This window comes from Dasypus novemcinctus, chromosome 9 (genome assembly GCF_030445035.2).
Source record: "Dasypus novemcinctus isolate mDasNov1 chromosome 9, mDasNov1.1.hap2, whole genome shotgun sequence".
Classification (NCBI taxonomy): domain Eukaryota; kingdom Metazoa; phylum Chordata; class Mammalia; order Cingulata; family Dasypodidae; genus Dasypus; species Dasypus novemcinctus.
In genome coordinates this window covers 72,760,352-72,781,235 of record NC_080681.1, presented here as the reverse complement: position 1 = coordinate 72,781,235, position 20,884 = coordinate 72,760,352, and positions in this window count along the sequence as shown.

The window sequence follows — 20,884 nt, the reverse complement described above, 5'->3', positions numbered from 1 at the left end:
ATACAGAAACCCTACACTCATTTTGCATTAACTCCCCATTGCCCCTGCCCCCCATCCCTGGTAACCAGTACTCAACTTTCTGTCTCCTGCGTATTCCCTGATACTTCCTTTGTAGTTACAATGGGGCTTAAATTTAACATCCTAAATCTACAACAATCTCATTTGCTTTGATACCAATATAACAACTTCAATAGGATAGAGAAACTATGTTCCTATACTTCTCTGACCCCTTGCCTCTATGAAGTTCTTGTCACAAATTACGTATTTACATATTATGAGTCCAAACCATTGAATTTTTTTTTACATTTTATGCATTTTCCTTTTAGATCCTATAGGGAGTAAAAAGTGAAGTTATAGACAAAAATGCAATATTGCTGTATTTATTCTGTCGCTATCTTTACTGGGAATCTTTATTTCTTCATGTGGCTTCAGTCAACTATATTAGTGTCAACTTCTTTCAGCTTACAGAAACCTCTTTAGCATTTCTTTAGCTCTGGTCTAGTTTGTTTATCTGGGAATGTTTTAATTTCTCCCTCATTTAGAAAGACAGTTTTGCCAGATACAGAATTCTTGATTGGCAGTATTTTGCTCTCAGCCTTTGAAATATGTCTTCCCACTGCCTCCTTGCTTCCATGGTTTCCAATGAGAAATTGGCACCCAATTTTATTGAGGCTCCCTTGTGTATGACTTGTTGCTTCTCCCATCTCTCTTGCAGCTTTCAAATTTCTCTTTATCTTTGGCATTTGAAAGTTTGATTATAACATGGCGTGGTGAGGTACTACTGGGTTTGGTGTTCATTGAACATATTAGATATGTATATTCACGTCTTTCATTAAATTTGGGAAGTTTTCAGTCATTATTTATTTTAATATTCTCTCTTCTTCTCCTTCTCCTTCTCCTTCTTCTTCTACTTCTGAGATTCCCACAATACATATATTGGTGCACTTAATGGTATCCCGTATGTTCCCTAGGCTCTGTTTATTTTACTTCATTCTTTCCTCTTTCTGTTCCTCAAATTGGATGATTTAAATTTTCTTACAGCTAGCCATCCCTGGCTCCTGGCAGCATGACTTGAATGCTCCCACAGGTAGGAGAGCTTGGTTGCCAGCTTTTACATGCAGGACAGTAGGGCAAGTTCTAGCATAATGAGTCCCTTAGGCCACCAACAGATTGAACCAGATAAACATGTGCCCAGTATATGCAGGAGGGTTAATCTCCTTCTGAATCTGCATGAGTGCTCCATTCTAGGACCTTCAACTGGTTCCATAACAAGTTGATAAGGGATGGGAAAGAGGTCAGTGAGGGTGCCTTTCTAAATTTCTAGTAATCACTTTGTAATTTTTATGAGATTTTTTCGAGGTCTCTCTTTTTCCTAAATGGAACACACTAAATATTAGCTGAATTAGGTGACTTCCTCACTGAGACCAGGAAATCTTTTGGGTTTTATGGAACAAAATAATCTAACAATGGTTTATAATCCAGAAATCTCAACCTTTAGGAATGATGCTGAGGCACGGCAAATTGTCATTTGGATCTGAGGGTTCAAAGATACCCTTCTCCATAAAAGATGCATTGCTTCCCATCATGCACAGTAATCCAAACCCAGAGCATCCTGCCAGCCCGGGCACCCTGACACAGCCAGGAAGAGTAGATTGGACAAGCCCCTCACAGGAAACACCTGGCCTGCCTGAGCCCTCTCAAAATCACATGATGGGCTTTCTTTAAATAGTTACTTCCAGGTTTCAGGAAGAATCTCAAAGGTGAGGGAAATTCACAAAAAATGAAAGAAGCTATTTTGCCTTTCGCACTATCCTCTTCTGATAGCAATATTCTCATTAAACCATGGCTTACTCCAAACTGGACAGTCAACACACCCTGTCCACAAGGAACTTGAAAAAATCAATTTTGGTTAATTAAATCTCCTTAGATCAGGGGTTGTTTAACCAGGAATCAATAGACCCCCAAGGGGTCCATGGAAAGATTTCAGGAGGTCCATGAACTTGAATTGAAAATTCAAAAAAACATTTTTCTTGTGGGGATGTGTTGACACACGTGTGATATATATTCTTTAAATAATATACAGTATAGTGTGAACTTAGTAAAGGGTCTGTGGTTTTCACCTGACTGGCAATGGTGTCTGTGGAACAACAAAGGTTAAGAACCCTGCCTTAGATGAACCTGCACTCACTTGTTCACTCACCCAATGTGTATCTACTGAAGACCTACTATGTTCCAGGCATGTAAGAAGGTAAAGATGACCAAGTCACATCTCCTGCTGTCAGGAAGATCATTCTAGGAGGGAAGGCAGGCAAATGTGCAAGTGGGTGTTGGGGTCAGGGAGGCTTGGAGTATAGTGGTAGCACTGAGGTGGCCCAGCCTCCTAGAGAGATGAGGACAATATGAGTTTGATGGACAAGCAAGAGTTAACTCTTACAGGGGATATAGAAATTAAAATGTAGTTATAGACATTAAAATTAAGGCTTGCCTCTAATTTTAAGAAGCTTGTACTAGACTTGATCATTCGGTTCTGGTGGGCCAACAAACATATAATGAGTTCCTGTTATGTACAACCTTCATGTGAAACCATTAAAAAAATGAACCTCTTATACTTTTTTTTTTCTCTTATACCTTTTAATGTAACATTTTTTTTGTGATCTATGTATCTTAAAAAAAAGACAATAAAAAGTATATATACAATTTTAAAAAAGCACCAAATAGAATCTGATTAGGTCCCATGATAAGGATGAATTTAGTACTAAATTGAGGGAAATAGGCCATGTGCTGTAAGGCATTTTAAATTCTGAAGACACAGGCCACTTGCCTGCACATGAGGTCTAGACAGGGCCATATAGACCCTCTATTGATAGTCTCTTAAGGGACCATCCTGTGATGGAATTCAAACCCAGTTCAGATTATTGCCTTTAGGACAACGGAGAGCCTGACTCCCCACTCTGGCACTGGGCTCTTATCTCCCACCTGTTTGCATTTCTATTGTTTCATGAATCATAGAGTATGAAAGGTATTTATTTCATTATCAGCTTCTTCATGGGACAGTGAGTTTCTTGTCGTGCCTGACACATAATGGGAGACCAGGAAAGTTTATTAAATAGAGAAAAGTGTGATAAATACAAGTGCTTTCATGAAAAGAGGGTAATCCTGATTTTTATGCATTGCAAGTTGTAGACGTCTTCTTCAATGAGAACACAGCAAAAATCGAAACAATGCAAAGCAACAACAAAACATCAACAGCAAAAAAAAAAAGGCAAAAGTAGTTCATTCCTGATATTGAATTAGGTACAATTTCTTCAGTGCAACAAAGCATCTTGTTGTAGAATTGTGTCAAATCCCTTCATCCCTGTATCACTTCATCCCTGCATCTCTGCACCCCTACATCAAGCAGTTGGATTGGCCTGACCTCAGTGGTGGATGAACCATGAGTATGGAAGCAAGGGGGCGCAATGATAGAAATCCACAAAATGCTTAACAGAATCAATAGACTGATATTTATTGAGCATTTACTATGAGCTACATGGTGTTATACATCAGAAGGTGAAAAAGGCAGCCTATGTTCTGGTCTGCAAAGAGCTCATAATTTGTCAAGGGAACTAGCATTTATTGAAGGCCTCCTTTGGATCAGATGCTCTTTGGGATACATTTTTACATTTCTTTGCTCTCTTATTGATCATAACAACTTAAGTAAGAGGAGATGGCTCTGAAAAATAGGACCTGGTAGTATATATTGGAAGCTTTGACCTTTAGTCTGGGCCTTTACTTTTTCTCTGTGGTATAAAGGAAGTTTCTTTTTGCACCAATAGTTGGAGTGGGGGGTGACTTCAGTTCTAGCCTGAGAGAGAAAAAAAGCAACAGATATTCTTTGGGCTTTCAGAGATACCATTTCACTTAATGCTCACAGAGTTCCTGTTTCACAGATGAAAAAACTGAGCCTCAGTGAGGTTGGGAAACTTACCCAACATTCCATTGCTTCAAAAACTATACAGTGCTGGTCAAAGGTTAGTCTAGTTTTGTCCTCCGTCTTCTATCATAGTAGAAGTATGACCCCACTTCTCTATTCAGGGAAAGCCGAGCCCTCATTGTCACTGCCCCATCAGTCCCTTCTTTAATTGCTCCACTCTGTATATCCTTGTTTCTTATCTTCATTATAGGCCTAATCAGTAATCAGGCAAAGGAGAGAGTGAAGCCATAAAGAGAAGACTGCAAAGCAGTTGGGCCTCGGGGAGGAAGGGGTGGGCAGGTCTCATTCTATTTGTACAGGTGCATTGTAATGCTGCCTGTGGTGTGAACATTTTCCACTTCATTACTCCTGGCCATGGCCCAGGCCCCGTCTGCTCCCCTGGCCCCTGCCTTCATTTAATTGCAGCGGTTCCTGGCCTTTGGAAGGCGGCAGTAACAGAAAGGAAAACAAATGAGGTCGCCATAAACATTTTTGCACATGGCCTGGCCAGGGCAGATGGGTACACTCGGGGAGCAGGAGGGAGTCCAGCTTAGCTGGGACCTCTGGTACACCCAAGAAAGCACCTCTCTGCCTGAGCAAGTGTCCAGACCCCAAGCGCTTCAGTTTGTTGAGCCCAACCTTTCTCATTGGAGTTGGCTTTGGTTTAACATATAAGTGTGAGCCATAAGAAATAACCACTGGTCCCAGGACACTGTCACCATCTATTAGAATTGGTTGAACTGAATAAATAATAGCTAATATATATTGAGCATTTACTATGTGTCAGATGCCGTTCTAAGCTCTTTAAATGAATTGTAAAGTGAGGTATGTTCTGTTATTATTCTCACTTTACAAGTACATAGACTGAGGCATATATTATGGTTTGAAGTAGCAGAGCCAGATTTTGTACTTGACAGTCTACCTCAGGATCTGTATCTGAATAATTAGATGATGAGAAACCCTGAGGTATCTATTATGCAGCTATAGAATTACATAATCTGGACTTATTGAATCCCAGGATTGGATTGCACCATAAAGGTGATAATGCCCAATGGTAAATGGATGCTGAAATTCCCAGTTTTCCATACTCTACTTACATACCTCCAATTATGGGAAGCTCACTACTGTATGAGAATCCCATTCCATCATATAGCAAAATAGTAAGTTTATTAGGGCACTTATAGATTGGGAAGCTGGTCTTGGGCGGCCACAGAACTTTCAAAGAAGTGCTCTGTGCCACCCAAGGGATTACAGGGAGTTATATGGGGTACGAACAAAAAAGGTACAGAGCCAAGCTGGGATTCACAAGATCATAAACATGTCTCTTTGAAGTTACTGATGGGTAGCAGGACTGTTTCTGGTACAGATAGCTATAGTGCTTAGGAATGTGCATATGTGATTTAAGATGCATTTACAGGGGCCTTCCTGGTTTATGATCTTATACTCCAAGCCTCAGAAAACCCACTCTTACATTCTACATGCCCCTCTTCTGTGAATATCCCTGAGCAGTAACTGAGGCACATCTGGAGGCTGAAGCCACAACAACAATGCAAAGAACATATACTATACTTATGTGTGCTAGTGTCAAGAAGAAAATTAGTAAAGCGAATACACAAACCCCATTCTGTTAGGTTAAAAGGCAGTATTGGGGGGCAGGTGTAGCTAAGTGATTGAGCACCTGCTTCTCACACATGAGGTCCTGGGCTCAATCTCCAGTGCCTCCTAAAAAAATTGCCAATAAAAGGCAATACTGTCCAAGGCATTCCTTTCACAGTAGAAGTTGGGAATTGTTTCTACACCCAACAGTCAGTCTGGTTGTGGGTTGCAGCTACTTTAATTGCCCATATCAGGAATTCATTTCCTTCTGCTGTAAAGATTAGAAACATTAACCTAGGGACAAAATACAAGATGCCTGATAGGAAAAAATGTGGGGAGGTCATGACTATTCGCTAATATGCAAGTTACAGGCCTTTCTCCTGAAAGATAGTTCCCAGCATTCTTTTAGTCCACAAGGGTTCTACGGCACTGGGTAGACATTATATAAAGGAGCATGTATATTAAGCCATAATAGGAGTGCGACTTCTGCCCCAGTTTTTATAGACAAGGCTGTTTGCAAATTAGAACAACGGAGACCTTCTACATATGAAATATAAGTCAGAGTTATTGTTAATTCCTTTCTCTGTCCCCAAAGAGAAAGAATACCTATCTACTTGGTGGAGTATTCCAGGGTAAGCCCCACCAAATTTAGTGGGTGCCTTTGGGCATGGATTGTGGTAATCTCAATATGAGTCCCTGATCTGTTGTAATTGGAGGAATACCTTGTTCCGAAGTTACTTCTATTCTTATTGCTGATGGAGTGGACATTGAGGTCCTGAAACTGAGGTTTGTCCAGGTGTTGGTGGATTATTTATTAGCCTAATTGTCTCCTGTAAATGAGGGAACCACTCATGTAATGAGTGGTTGAGAGATAACTGCAGAACATTGGTTATGGTCCATTTCTCCTGTTGCCACCGTCCTGTCCAGAGGGGCAGACCGTGATATATAGCCCAGCTGTCAGTGCACATGGATATTGGTGTAGGCTTATGTACTATAGCATTCCAAATGGCTTGTAGCTCAGCCCACTGACTGCTATGATGTTCTCTTTCATACATCCATATGGTGTCCATAGCTATTTGAAATGATATTGCATGCTGTCAGGGAGGTTGTCCTCTGCAGGAACCATCAGTATACCAGGAATCCACCAATAGGGCCCCTACACCCTATATTATTATCATTATCATTATTTTCCCTTATTAGAGAAGTTGTGGGTTTACAGAAAAACCATGCATAAAATACAGGATTCCTATATCAACACCACTACAACACCTTGCATTGGTGTGGAACATTTGCTACAATTGATGATAGCACAATTTTATAACTGTACTATTTATTGAAATCCACGGTGATGGCGGCGGACTTGGCCCAGTGGTTAGGGTGTCCATCTACCATATGGGAGGTCCGCGGTTCAAACCCCAGGCCTCCTTGACCCATGTGGAGCTGGCCCACGCACAGTGCTGATGCACACAAGGAGTGCTGTGCTGCGCAGGGGTGTCCCTGCGTAGGGGAGCCCCATGCGCGAGAAGTGCGCCCCGTAAGGAGAGCCACCCAGCGCGAAAGAAAGTTCAGCCTGCCCATGAATGGCGCAGCACACACGGAGAGCTGACACAAGATGATGCAACAAAAAGAAACACAGATTCCCATGCTGCTGACAACAACAGAAGCAGACAAAGAAGAACATGCAGCAAATAGACACAGAGAACAGACAATTGGCGGGGGGGGGGGGGGGATAAATAAATAAATAAATCTTTTAAAATAAAAAAAGAAATCCATGGTTTAACTTAGGGTTCACTGTTTGTATAGTGTAGTTCCATGTATTAAAATTTTTTAAAAATTTTGTTACCAAACATACAATCTATTAATAACATTTCCCCTTTTAAATATACCCAGTCATAAATTTCAATGTTGTTAATTGTGTTTGCAATGTTGTGTTACCCTCATCACCATATATTATGAAAATACTCCCATGATTCCAAATAGGAACCATGTATTAATACATTTTAGGCCTTAACTTTCCATTCCCTATCGCCAACCCATCCCCTGGTAACCTATATTCTAGATTCTGACACAATGAATTTGCTTATTCTCATTGTTTCAAAACAGTGAGATCATATAATATTTGTCCTTTTGGGTCTGGCTTCTTTTACTTAACATGATGTTTCTGAGGTTCATCTATGTTGTCGCACATATTAGGACTTCGTTCTTTTATGGCTGAATAATATTCCATTGTCTGTATATACCACATTCTATTTTTTCATTCATCAGTTGGTGGACACATGGTTTGCTTCCATCTTTTGGCAATTGTGAATAATGCCACTATGAACATCAGTATGCAAATATCTGTTTGAGCCCCTGCTTTCAGTTCTTTTGGGTATATACCTAGTAGTGGGATTCCTGAGGCATATGATAGTTCTATACTTAACTTTCTGAGGAACCACCAAACTGTTCCACAGCAGCTGCACCATTTTACATTGCTACCAGCAATGAATGAGTGTTCCTATTTCTCCATATCCTCTCCAACACTTTTTCTATTTTCTATTTTTTTAAATAGTAGCCATTCTAATGGGTGTGAAATGTATCTCATTGTCATTTTGACTTGCAATAAACTAATGATTAATGATATCGAGCATCTTTTAATTTGCTTTTAGGTCCTTTGTATAGCTACTTTGGTGAAACACCTATTAAATTCATTTGTCTATTTTTTATTGGGTTATTTGTCTTTTCGTTGTTAAGTTGAAGGATTTCTTCATATATTCTGGATATTAATCCTTTTTTAGATATGTGGTTTCCAAATATTTTCTCCCATTGAATAGGTTGTCTTTTTTATTTTCATGATAAAGTCCTTTGAGGAACAAAACTTTTTTTATTTTGGTGAGTCCCATTTATCTATTTTTTCTTTGGTTGCTTGTGCTCTGGTTGTAAGGTCTAAGAAACCATTTTTTAAGACTGGGAAGTGTGAGTCCTCCAGCTTCATTCTTCTGTTTTATATTACTTTGGCTATTCAGAACTCCTTACTATACCATATAAATTTGATGATTGGCTTTTCCAATTCTGCAAAGAAGGTTGCTGGAATTTTGATTGAAATTACATTAAATCTATAAATTGCTTTGGTTAGTATTGACATCTTAATAATATTTTGTCTTCCAATCCATGAACACAGAATATCCTTCCATTTATTTAGGTCTTTGATTTCTTTTAGCAATGTTTGTAGTTTTCTGTGTATAAGTCCTTTACATCCTTTCTTAGATTTATTTCTAGATACTTGATTTTTTTACTTGCTATTGTGAATGGAAGTTTTTTCTTGATTTCTTCTTCCAATTGTTTATTGTTTGTGTATTGAAACATTACTGATTTTGGGTATTGCTCTTGTACCATGCAGAATACATTTATTAGCTCTAGGAGATTTGTTGTGGATTTTTTCAGGATTTTTTATATATAGGATGATATAATCTGCAGATAGAGAAAAATTTACCTTTTCCTTTCCAATTTGGATGCCTTTTATTTCTTTTTCTTGCTTAATTGCTCTGGCAAAAATTTTCAGTACAATGCTGAATAACAGTGGTGAGAGTGGGCATCCTTGCCTTTCCTGAGCATAGAGGGAAAGCTTTCAGTCTTTCACTTATGAGTATGATATTAGCTGTGGGCTTTCCATATATGTACTTTATCATGTTGAGGAGGTTTCCTTCTATTCTTAGGGTTCTAAGTTGTTTTTGTTTTTTTTTTTAAATCAAGAATGGATGCTGTATTTTGTCAAATGTCTTTTCTGTGTCAATAGAGATGATCATGTATTTTCCCCCTTCATTCTGGTAATGTAGTGTATTACATTAATTGATCTTCTTATGTTGAACCAACCTTGCATTCCAGGGATAATCCCACTTGATCATGGTGTATAATTCTTTTGATAGTTATTTGGTTTGATAGTAATTTGGATTCAGTTTGATAGTAATTTGTTGAGGATTTTTGCATCTATTTAAAAAGAGATATTGGTTTGTGGTTTTCTTTTCTAGTGGTATCTTCATTTGGCTTTGGTGTGAGGGTGATGTTGGCCTCATAGAATGAGTTAGGAAGTGTTCCCTCTTCTTCAATTTTTTGGAAGAATTTGAACAGAATTGGAATGTTTGGTAGAATTACTCTTTGAAACTGTCTTGTCCCAGACTTTTCTTTGTTGGGATTTTTTTTGATTACTGATTTAATCCTTTACTAGTATTGGTTTGTTGACATCTTCTTAAATCAATGTAGGTAGTTTGTGTGTTTCAAAGAATTTGTCCATTTCATCTAGGTTATCTAATTTATTGGCATAAAGTTGTTCATGGTATCCACTTATAATCCTTTTGATTTCTGCAGGGTCAATAGCAATGTTCTCCTTTTCATTTTTGATTTTTGTCATTTATATCTTCTCCTTTTTCTTTGTCAGTCTAGCTAAAGGTTTGTTTATTTTGTTGATCTTTTCAAAGAATCAACTTTCTCTATTTTTAAAAAATTCATTTATCCCCACTCTAATCTTTGTTACTTCCTTCCTTCTGCTAGCTTTGGGTTTAGTTTGCTCTTCTTTTTCTAGTACTTGTAGTTTTGAGGTTAGGTCTCTAATTTGAAGCCTTTTTAAATAAAAGTATTTAGAGCTACAAATTTCCTTTACAGCAATGCCTTCATTGCACCCCACAAGTTTTGTATATTGTAGTTTCATTGTTACTCACCTCAAGGTATTTCCTAATTTTGCCTTTTGACTTCCTATTTAACCCATTGGCTGTTTAAGTGTGTATAGTTTATTTTCCACATATTTATGAATGTTCCCTTTATTCCTGTTCTTGATTTCTTTTTTTTGTTAAGTTTAGCATTTATTTATTATTTTTCTTTCTTTATTTTTCCCATATAACCCACTCCCCACCCCCCACCCCATCATTTTTGTAAATTATATATTTTTTGAAGATATATACCTCACATAAAAAATGTTACATTAAAATATGTAAGAGGTTCCCGTATACCCCCCACCACCCACCTCACTCCTCCCACACCAACAACCTCCCCCATCATTGTGGTACACTCATCACACTCAGGAACACATTTTGGGGCACTGTTGCACTTCATAGATAATAGTTTACCCTGTAGTTCACACTCTCCCCCTGTACATTCAGTGGGTTATGGCAGGATATATAAAGTCCAGCATCTGACCCTGCCATATCATTTAGGAAAACTCAAAATCCCAAAAAATGCCCCTACATCACATCTCTTCTTCCCTTTCCCTGCCCTCAGCAACGGCTGTGACCACTTTCTCCACCTCAATGCTAAAATTTTTCTATTACTCGTCACAATAGTTTTATAGTAGAATATCAGTAAGTCCACTCTAGTCCATATTTTATTCCTCCATCCTGTGGACCGTGGGATGGTGATGTCCTCTCCACCTCTAGATCAAGAGGGGGCTTAGATTCCACATGGATGATGGATGCAATTCCTCTGCTTGCAGTTGTAGGCGCTCTATATTTCCTGGTGTGGTAGTTGACCATCTTCACCTCCCTGTTAGCTGACCTGGGTAAGACCAACGAACCAGAGAGTAGGAGTCACCACTCTGCTGAGGCTCAGGGCCCAGCTGGTACATGGGCAGTCCAGAGATTCAAGTCTCCTGAGTATGGACCATCCCTAGTGACAACCACAGGTTCAGTAAAAGTGACAGAAGAGGCATGTATAGAAGAGTCACATCTGAGTCCAGCTCCATCACACTCAGGAGCACAGATTCCAAAGTAGGGCCCTTTGACATGGCACAGAACTCCAAATCCATCTGCCATGACCGTATACCCTGTGGATCTCTGTTCTGTTATTGATTTCTAGCTTCATTACTTTGTGGTCAGAGTACATACGTTGTACATTTCAATATTTTTAAATTTATTGAGTCTTGTTTTGTGATCTAACATATGGTCTATCCTGGAGAATGATTGGTGTGCACTCAAGAAGAATGTGTGTTGTTTTCATTGCATATAGTGTTCTATATATGTGTGTTAGGTCTAGTTTCTACTTGGTTTCGTGTATCATTCAACTCCTGTACTTCCTTATTAATGTTCAATATACTATTGAGAGTGGTGTGTTAAAATCTCTTACTATTAATGTAGAACCATCAATTTCTCCCTTCAAATCTGCTTCATACATTTTGGAGCTCCGCTGTTAGGTGCGTATATATTTATAATTGTTAACATCTTCCTATTGAATTGTCCCCTTTATCTGTCGGTAATGACCATCTTTTTTTTTTAAGATTTATTTTATTTAGATTTATCAGTACTTTTTATGCATTTGCCTATTAGCACCTGTAGGAAGTAAGAAGTGGAGTTACATATGAAACAATACAGGACAATAAAATACAATACAATGCAATACAATACAATACAATACAATACAATGCAAGCATTTATAATTACCCTAATGTCTTTATTTGGGGCATTATAAAGACTGCATGTCTTTATTTTTTTATGCTGCTTTGAACCACTGTCTAATGTCTTTCCTTTCAGTCTGAAGAACTCCCTTTACATCACTTGTGGGACATCTCTAGTGGTGATATATTCCCTCAGCTTTTGTGTATCTGAAAAGGTCTTAATCTCTCCCTCATTTTTGAAAGAAAGTCTCACTGGATATAAAATTCTTGACTGGCAGTTGTTTTCTTTAGCACATTCAGTATTTCTTTTTTTTTTGAAGATTTATTTTATTTATTTCTCTCCCCTTCCCCCCACCCCCAAGTTGTCTGTTCTCTATGTCCATTTGCTGCATGTTCTTCTTTGTCTGCTTCTGTTGTTGTCAGCGGCATGGGAATCTGTGTCTCTTTTTGTTGTGTCATCTTGTTGTGTCAGCTCTTCGTGTGTGTGGCGCCATTCCTGGGCAGGCTGAACTTTCTTTCACACTGGGCGGCTCTCCTTACAGGGTGCACTCCTTGTGCATGGGGGTCCCCTACGCAGGGGGCACCCCTGCGCAGCACAGCACTCCTTGCGTGCATTAGCACTGCGCGTGGGTCAGCTCCACACAGGTCAAGGAGGCCCAGGGTTTGAACTGCGGACCTCCCATGTGGTAGACGGACACCCTATCCATTGGGCCAAGTTCGCTTCCCAAGCACATTCAATATTTCAACCCTCTGTGTTCTTACCTTCATAGTTTCTAATGAGAAATTGGCTCTCAGTCTAATTGGGACTCCCTTGTACATAATAAACTGCTTTTCTCTTGTAGCTTTAAAAACTCTCTCTTTGTCCCTTTCATTTGATAGTATAATTAATACATGATGGGGCATATTTTTCTTCATATTTATCCTGTTTGGTGTTCTCTCAGCTTCTTGGGTATACATGTTCATGTCTTTTGCTAAGTGTGGGAAGTTCTCTGTCAATATTTCTTTGACTATTCCCTCTGACCCTTGCTGTCTTTCTTCTCCTTAGACTCCCATGATGAGTACATTGCTGCACCTGATGATGTCCCATTACTGTCTTGGGCTATTTTTGTTTTTAATGCCATTTTTTCTTTCTGCTTCTCAGCCTGACTCATTTCAAGTGTCTTTTCTTCAAATTCAGAAATTCTTTCTTCTTCCACCTCCATTTTGCTCTTGAAACCCTCCTAGGCATTTTTTATTATTGTGGACTTCAACTCTAGTAGTTCTGTTTGATTTCTTTTTAAAATTTTTATCCCTTTACTTAGACTTTCATATTGTTCTATTCATTAATTTTTTTTCTTGATTTTCTGTAGTTCTTTCTCTGTGCTTTCTTTAATCTCCTTAAGCATTTTCAAGATCTTTTTAAAAAGGCTTTGTTCAGCATGCACACATTCTTGTCTTCTTCATTGGTACTTTCATATTTTTATCCTTTTCCTTTGGATGGACCATCATTTCCTGTTTGCTTTTCTTGTTCTCTTTTGTTGCATACTGAGCATTTTAATATTTTCAAATGTTAACTCTGGAATTTACTACATGGGTTGTCTGTTTCCTGGTTTGGCAACCAGCTGGTGATAAGACAGAAATTTTCTTGAGCTTCAGCTTTCCTATCTGAAAGATCTACCCAAGATGAATGTACAGTGCAAGGATATCCCTGTCTAACTGGTTCTCTGTCTTGTCCTGGGCTTTTGCTTATTAACTGTTTTGTTGGCTGTTAACAGTTTCCTAGGGGACAAACCTCCCTCTCCTGTGTAGCTGAAGCCAGCAGGCCTTTGCCCCAGAATGTCCGCTTCTATAGTATTTTACACTCCTTTCATTGTCCCGCACTATTTTTGCCCAGAGGGCAAATTCTGGGAGGAGGGTATTCTCAAGGAGGACTTTCCCAATTCAGTCTTTCCAAGCCCAAACTGGGACAGAGACCCAAGAAGATGGCGCAGACCAGCTCCAAAGTGCCCTGTCAGGAAGGGTCCCAAAAACTTCTCCAATGGCTTCCCCAAACTGAGCTTTCCTGGCCTGCCCAGTGAATATAGTTCTTCAGCTAACTTTCCTCTGCTGCCCTGAGAAAGCCCTGCATCTTTAAATCTCTACCACCTCCTTCTCTGTCCAGGGAAGTTTGAAATAATGGCTGCCCTCAAAGCAAGGACCTAGCTATCCTAATTCACTTATCAAAAACCGTGCTCATTGACTGGCTGTACTCACCCTTGTGGAAGAGGATTTTTATGTTCCATTCTGTCACCAGCAGCTAACCAGGGGTTGTACACCTCAGCAGCCTGTTGTGAGAATGGAGAATGGGCTCTGGTATCTTCTGTGCAGAGAGAGCAATTTATAGTTCTTTACCATAATCTATCAGTCTTTTTCTCCTCCTCTTCCCTGGATGCAGTTCAGTTATTATTATGGCCTCTGGAATGTCAAAATAGTTGTTTCAGAGAGTTCCTGCCTTTTTTAATGGTTGTTTTGGTGGAAGGACTGAGTTCTTGAGCTCCCTGCTCGACCATCATCCCTGAAAGCCCTCCACCCTCTATTATTGATGCTACTTTACTGCTGGTGTGAATGACATAAGGAAGTTTGGATTCTCTACATACATCACTGACTCCAGTAATTTATGTAACTCTTCAGAGAGTGGGCTAATATGGAAGGAACTTCATTGTTGTAAATAAGCATGCCATTTTTGTCATGTGCTAACCTGTACACAAGTATTTTTATGTCTAATTCAATGTCTTTGACCCATCCACTTATTGGCAAAGATGTCTGCAAAATTATTGGCAAATCATTTCTATAGGCTCAGTTCATTTAAGTGAAAGATATGCTGCAAACAGTTGTTTTTCAATAGGACTACATAATTATTCTGTTCTTTCACAGTTGGGACGAGAACCCAAATGGTACTCACTTCCCATTTTGTTTTTTAACACAGGTCCATTTGAATCTTTTTAAGTAGCTGCCAATATCCAATTCATATGCTTGCCCTGCAGTTAAAGTAACTAGAGACTGGATCTGTTTTATAGCTATTTTGCTTGTTGAAATGCTTCCTCAGCCTCAGTGTCCCGACATCAGTTAGCCCTCGTTTATTTTAATATCTATATAATGGTTGAGATATTTGAGCTAGATGGGGTATAAAGGGCCTCCAGTAATTGAATAAGTCTATAAAGGCTTGCAGCTCCTTGATGGTAGGGAGTTGGAGCATGTGCACTCTATCTATGACCACTGCCAGAATGACTAGGAATTTCATAGACTGTCTGGTCTCCTGGATCTCGACATAATTAATGACTCATCCTCGGCTCATGGAAAGGCTCTGTAGTGGTGAAACTGCCGTTTCTAGAGTTATAATACTATCAGAAATAGTATAATATCATCAATATAGTGAAACACAGCAACATTTGGTGACTTTTCCCATCTTGCTCTATCAGCAGCCACCATTCCCTAACAGATAGTAGGTACCCTTGTGGTGAAATCTGGAGAGTCCTTTGTTGCCCTGTCCACAGAAATGCAAATTGATCTTGGCCATCTTCAGGTAGGGGGATACTGAAAAACGTTAGCTATATCTAATTTATAATGGAAATCTCGTAATTGGGCCAGTAAGTTATTGAGAAGCATTGCAATATTAGGTACTGCTGTGTGAATAAGAGGAACAACTTTATTCAATTCTTGATAATCAACTGTCATTCTGCAATTACCATCAAGTTTTTTCACTGGTGATACAGGACTATTAAGTGGGCTCTGTGCTGGTGTAGGATCCCAGCCTGGCCAGTTCTTGTAGTATTTCACTGATTTCACCATGTCCCCCAGGAGGTGATATTGTTTGGTATGGGTGACCCTCTTGTGTGGAGGTAGGTGCACTGGGGACCAATGAGCAGCACCATGCATAATTGCTTTCACCATGTGGATGCAAAGGTGAATTCACCAGTTGTGCTGGTAAGGTCTAGGTCATACAACATATCTACCCCTAAGACATATCTGAGAATGGGAGAAATACATACAATATACCTTGTGGGAAGGTGAGGCACCTGATCTGCAATGCTAGGGTAGTATGCACTACTGGTATGGCCTTTCCCCCATACCCATCTATCACCTTTTGGGACCCATTGAATCTCTGGCAATTCCCATGCATAAGTGTGTACTCTGCTCCAGTATTAATAAGGGTAACAACAAGCAGATAGTTTGTTGGAGACCAGTGGTTACTAGCTCTACATGAGGCCTCTGATTGCCTGCTGTTGCCCGTATTTGCAGGCAACCATGTCTGCACCCCTGGTTTTCAGGTATAGGGGCTATCCATATCCTTATACCAGGCTTACTTAACTCAAGCGGTTTTGTGGGAGAAATAACTAGAGGCACAGATTTAGACGTAGACAGAAGCTGATATCTTTTTCTCTTAGACAGCTTTTGCCAGAGTCCCACAAATATGACACTAGGTTGTTTATCTATTTTTTTTCTTCAGGCCCCTCTACTTCTTCCCTTGGAGGTCTCTTTGATTACTTTCCATACCCCTTTTGACTATATTCTTTTTTGTCTCTCTCCAGTCTGCTATTGCTTGTGCCACACAGTAAACAACCTGACCAACAAGTAGGCTTAGAATAGCTACAAATATCCCATACCAAGTTGGAGTCATAGTTTGAAGGAGTTTATCCTTTGTACTGTCTGTGAACAGCTCATCATGTGGTCCATGAAAGTGTTCAGTGTATGCTGCATGCTTCATTCCTAGTTTGCTGACTGTGTCCTGTAATTCTTCCATAGATGACCATTTGCCTATTGTGGACTGCATATCCCCTCATTAGAACAAGCCAATTTTGCAGCTAAAATGCATCATACTAATAAATGTTTAATGCCATCTGGTCTTTGCCATGCCTAATAAAGACACTAATGAAGAAAGGGATGTGTATTTATGTTAGCTATTTTTGTCATTTCCACTCCTAAAAGCATAATACCATCTCCCCCTACGTCCCATAATCTTTGTAACCAAAGGGCTTTACTCTCTCAGCCCTTTTGTTTAAGCATCTCTGTTAATTCTAATTCAGCAGGTGTGTACTTCTTCATTACTGTTTGCTTCTGAGCGGGTTCTCTTCCCGAGGGTCATTGGGATCCCTGGTTGTTATAGTTTTTGTAGTTATTAATGGCCTTGCTTGTTTAGGCTTGTCTTCAATTTCAGTTTCCTCCTCCTATTCTCCCTCTTCTGTACTCTCTCAGGGAACCTACACCTTCGGATCCTGGCCTTCCTTCTGGATAACTGCTTGGACCTGCCACAGCAGCGTCCTTTGTCCTTGCAGTTTTGCAACTTTACATGCCATTATTCTAATTGTCTCTCTTGGGTTTGTACCTTTTTTGCTAATTTATTAGCATTGCTGGAACATACTAACCTAATATTTTCTAGAGCTCACACCTCTTTTATTCTCCTTACTTCAGCATCTGCTTTTAATTGGGCTTCAGCAGCATATCTAACTGCTCAAAACAATGTGTAGGCAGTGGCAGAAATCATTTCTTTTCTTTTCCATTTCCATTTGCCCCCCAGGTTCTCCTGCAGGACAAATAATACTGCAGCTGGCATTTTTTTGGGTGTCCTGTACTCACACACTGGGCTGAACTGTTCAAGAAAGCAAGCTGTCTCCCCCCACATACTGGAAGTTGGCTATTCTGGTATTGCCCCTCCTCACTGAGACATTGTGTTCACAGATTTCCATTTCCCTTGGTTTGTTTTTATTTTCAGTCTCCTGGCTTGCTCATCAATTATCTGTCTATGAACCAACAGAACAGGTTCCATCAAAGTTTGACGGGCACTTAAGACCAAAAAGTAAAGCAGGCCACCCTCCCTGTATGGCAAAATAGTCACGGTTTATTAGGGAACTTACAGACCGGGAAGCTGGTCCTGAGCAGCTGCAGGATGTTCATTGTAGCACTCCTTGACACCCAGGGGTTTACGGGCGTTATATGGGGTAAGAACAAGGAAGGCACAGAGCCAAGCTGGGATTTGCAAGATCAAAAACATGTCTCTTTGAAGTTACTGATAGGTGGCAGCAGGAGTGTTTCTGGTACAGATGGCTATCATGCTTTCGAATGTGCATGTGCATTTTAAGATGCTCTTAAGGAGGTGCGAGTGGAAGCGGGGTTTGTCTTATCTGGGAATTTATGGCCTCTCTGGTTTATGGCCTCACACTATTTAACCTGATGGTAATGCGCTGGCACTTTGTGTGCAAAATGAAGCTTTCTCCTGAGTATGTTTTCTATCTGTAAAAAGATGATTTATGTGACTGTGCCTAGTAGAGTGCCTGGTACATGGTGGACACTCAATAAATGTTCATTTTTCCCCTCCATTTCCCCTTGCCTTTCACAAACGAAAGAGAAAAGAGAAAGAAATTGTTTACACATCATACTGCTGGAAAGGTATTTTCACATAATAATATGAGGTTCATGCCTCATTTGAAAACTCAGAAGTTCAGTAGGGCAGGGAGATCCAATTCCCATAGGCTTCCTTTTCATCTCCTCTTTCTTTTCTCAAATGATTTGTAAATGCCTATGGGTCAGATATTTTCTAGGCAGGGGCTAGAAAGGAATAGAATGCAGTCCTTGCCCATGGGGAGCTCACATCTAGCATGGGAGCCTGCTACATAAATAACCTGAAATTAGAGGTGTGTACAAATGCTATGAGAATCCAAGGAGACTGGGCTAAGTCATCATTGTGTTCTCTGAGGTAGCGTCTGCAAGATACATTGGGCAATATTTTTGCCCCCTTCTGTACTCTGTCATTGAAAGAAATATTTGCCACTTAAATTTATTCTTAAATATATAATTTTATTATTTAGGGAGACCTGTCTTTATAGGACTGAGGGATTGAATTAGAATCCATCTATTTCATCTACTCAAGGACACTTCTACTGTAGAAAGTCTCTCTTTCTCCTGCATCATGGATTTACCACTCTACTAGGCCATTCCCATCAGGATACAAACATGCTGTAAAGTCAACCATCTTTAAAAAAGAAACCCTCAGCTGATCCTTATCTGCCACGCATTTCTCTGTTTCTTTTTACAGGCATCAAAGAGTTGAACCTACACAGTCTTCAATTTCCCTCCTCCTATTCTCCCTTGAACCAACCCACTCAGGCGACTTTTGCCTTTCCCACTTCACTGAAACAGGCTATCTTCAAGGCCACTAAAGATCACCCTTTGCCAAATCTAAAGGTCAATTATCCTCATCCTAACCTATCACTGATTTGACCCAATTGGTTAATGCTTTCTTGAAATACTTCCTTTATCTGGCTTCCAGGGAAGTAGTATCTTGGTTTTCTTCCTAATTCATGGGAGGAATTCACAGCTTTCTTGTTGGTTCCTCTTCCACTTGATTACCACTTGCCATGGGGATAATCAAAGAACTGGTCCTCTTCTCTACTTCCACTCACTCCCTTGGGGCTTTCAACCCAGGCCTATGACTTTAAATAACATGTCTTCTGAAGAATGCCAATGACTATCTCTTGGTTGCCTCTCTGCCTTCACTGCTGTCTCCTCTTGGATCTCTAATATGCATCTCAAATGTAACATATCTAAAGCAAAACTCTACTATCATCACTATAGTGATTTGAATTGTTTCCCTGAAAAGGTATATTTAAGTCCTAAAATACCAGTACCTGTGAATGTGACCTGATTTGAAAATAGGGTATTTGCTGATGTGCTCAAGTTGAGAAGAGGTCATACTGGATTGAGACAGGCCCTAAATCCAGTGACTAGTGTATTTATAAGAGAAAGGAGGAAGCGGATGTGGCTCAACTGATAGAGCTTCCGCCTACTGTATAGGAGGTCCAGGGTTCAAACCCAGGGCCTCCTGACCTGTGTGGTGAACTGGCCCATGCACAGTGCTAATGCACGCAAGGAGTGCCATGCCATGTAGGGGTGTCCCTGGGGTAGGGGAGCCCCACGCACAAGGAGTGCGCCCGCAAGGAGAGCCACCCCATGCAAAAACACTGCAGGCTGTCCAGGAATGGTGCTGCACACATGGAGAGCCAACGCAGCAAGATGATGCAACAAATAAAAAAAGAGACACAGATTCCCAGTGCTGCCAAGAATGCAAGCAGACACAAAAGAACACACAGCAAATCGACACAAGAGAGCAGAGAATGGGGGGGGGGGGGGGGGGAGAGTGATGGGGGGGGAAGTGGGAGGGGAGAGAAATAAATAAAACAAATCTTAAAAAAAAAAGAGAGAGATAAAGGAGAAGGAGATTTGGATACAGAAATCCAGGACCTCATACATGGGAAGCAGGAGCTCAACCACTTGGGCTATGTCTGCTCCTCTCTTTCAGTTCTCTAATCAAATATCACCTCCTTGGAAAGGACTTCCCAGATGACTCTATGAAATAGTATTCCATGTCACTGTTTTCTTCACTCTTCCTATTTTTTCTTCTAAGTACTTATCACCACTGGAAATATTATGTATTTGTGTTAGTGTGTTAGTCTGTTTCTCTCCTTTAGAATGAGAAATTTGTTTTGTTCACTCCTTTGACTTCCATGTTTAGAACAATGCTGGCACATAGTAGTGCTCAAGAAAAAATTATTGAAAGAATAAGTTGAAAAATATGAGTTTGAATTTTAGTTCTGCCTCTAATTCCCTCTGTGACCTGGGCAAATCATTTCACCTTTCTGCCTCACTACCTTCGACCTTGAGTGGAAACAATATTCCTCATCCTTCCAAATTTAGCAGATAGTTAAGAAAAAATCAATGAGATGCTGATTATGAAAACATGTTAGAATAAAGGCACATTGTGAGAAATTAGTAAATGATCAGTTTCTCCCTATTTATAATCCAAACTGGCAAATTTATCTTGGACATGTGGAGAGTATTATAAAAGTGCATGGGCTCTTGTTAATTTTTCAGGGTTTTCTTTGGAGCAGCCCAGTTTGAAGATGAAGAGAGGGAAATAAACTTTTACAGTACACCTGGTCCCCCTGTGTGCCAGGCAGCAGGCACAT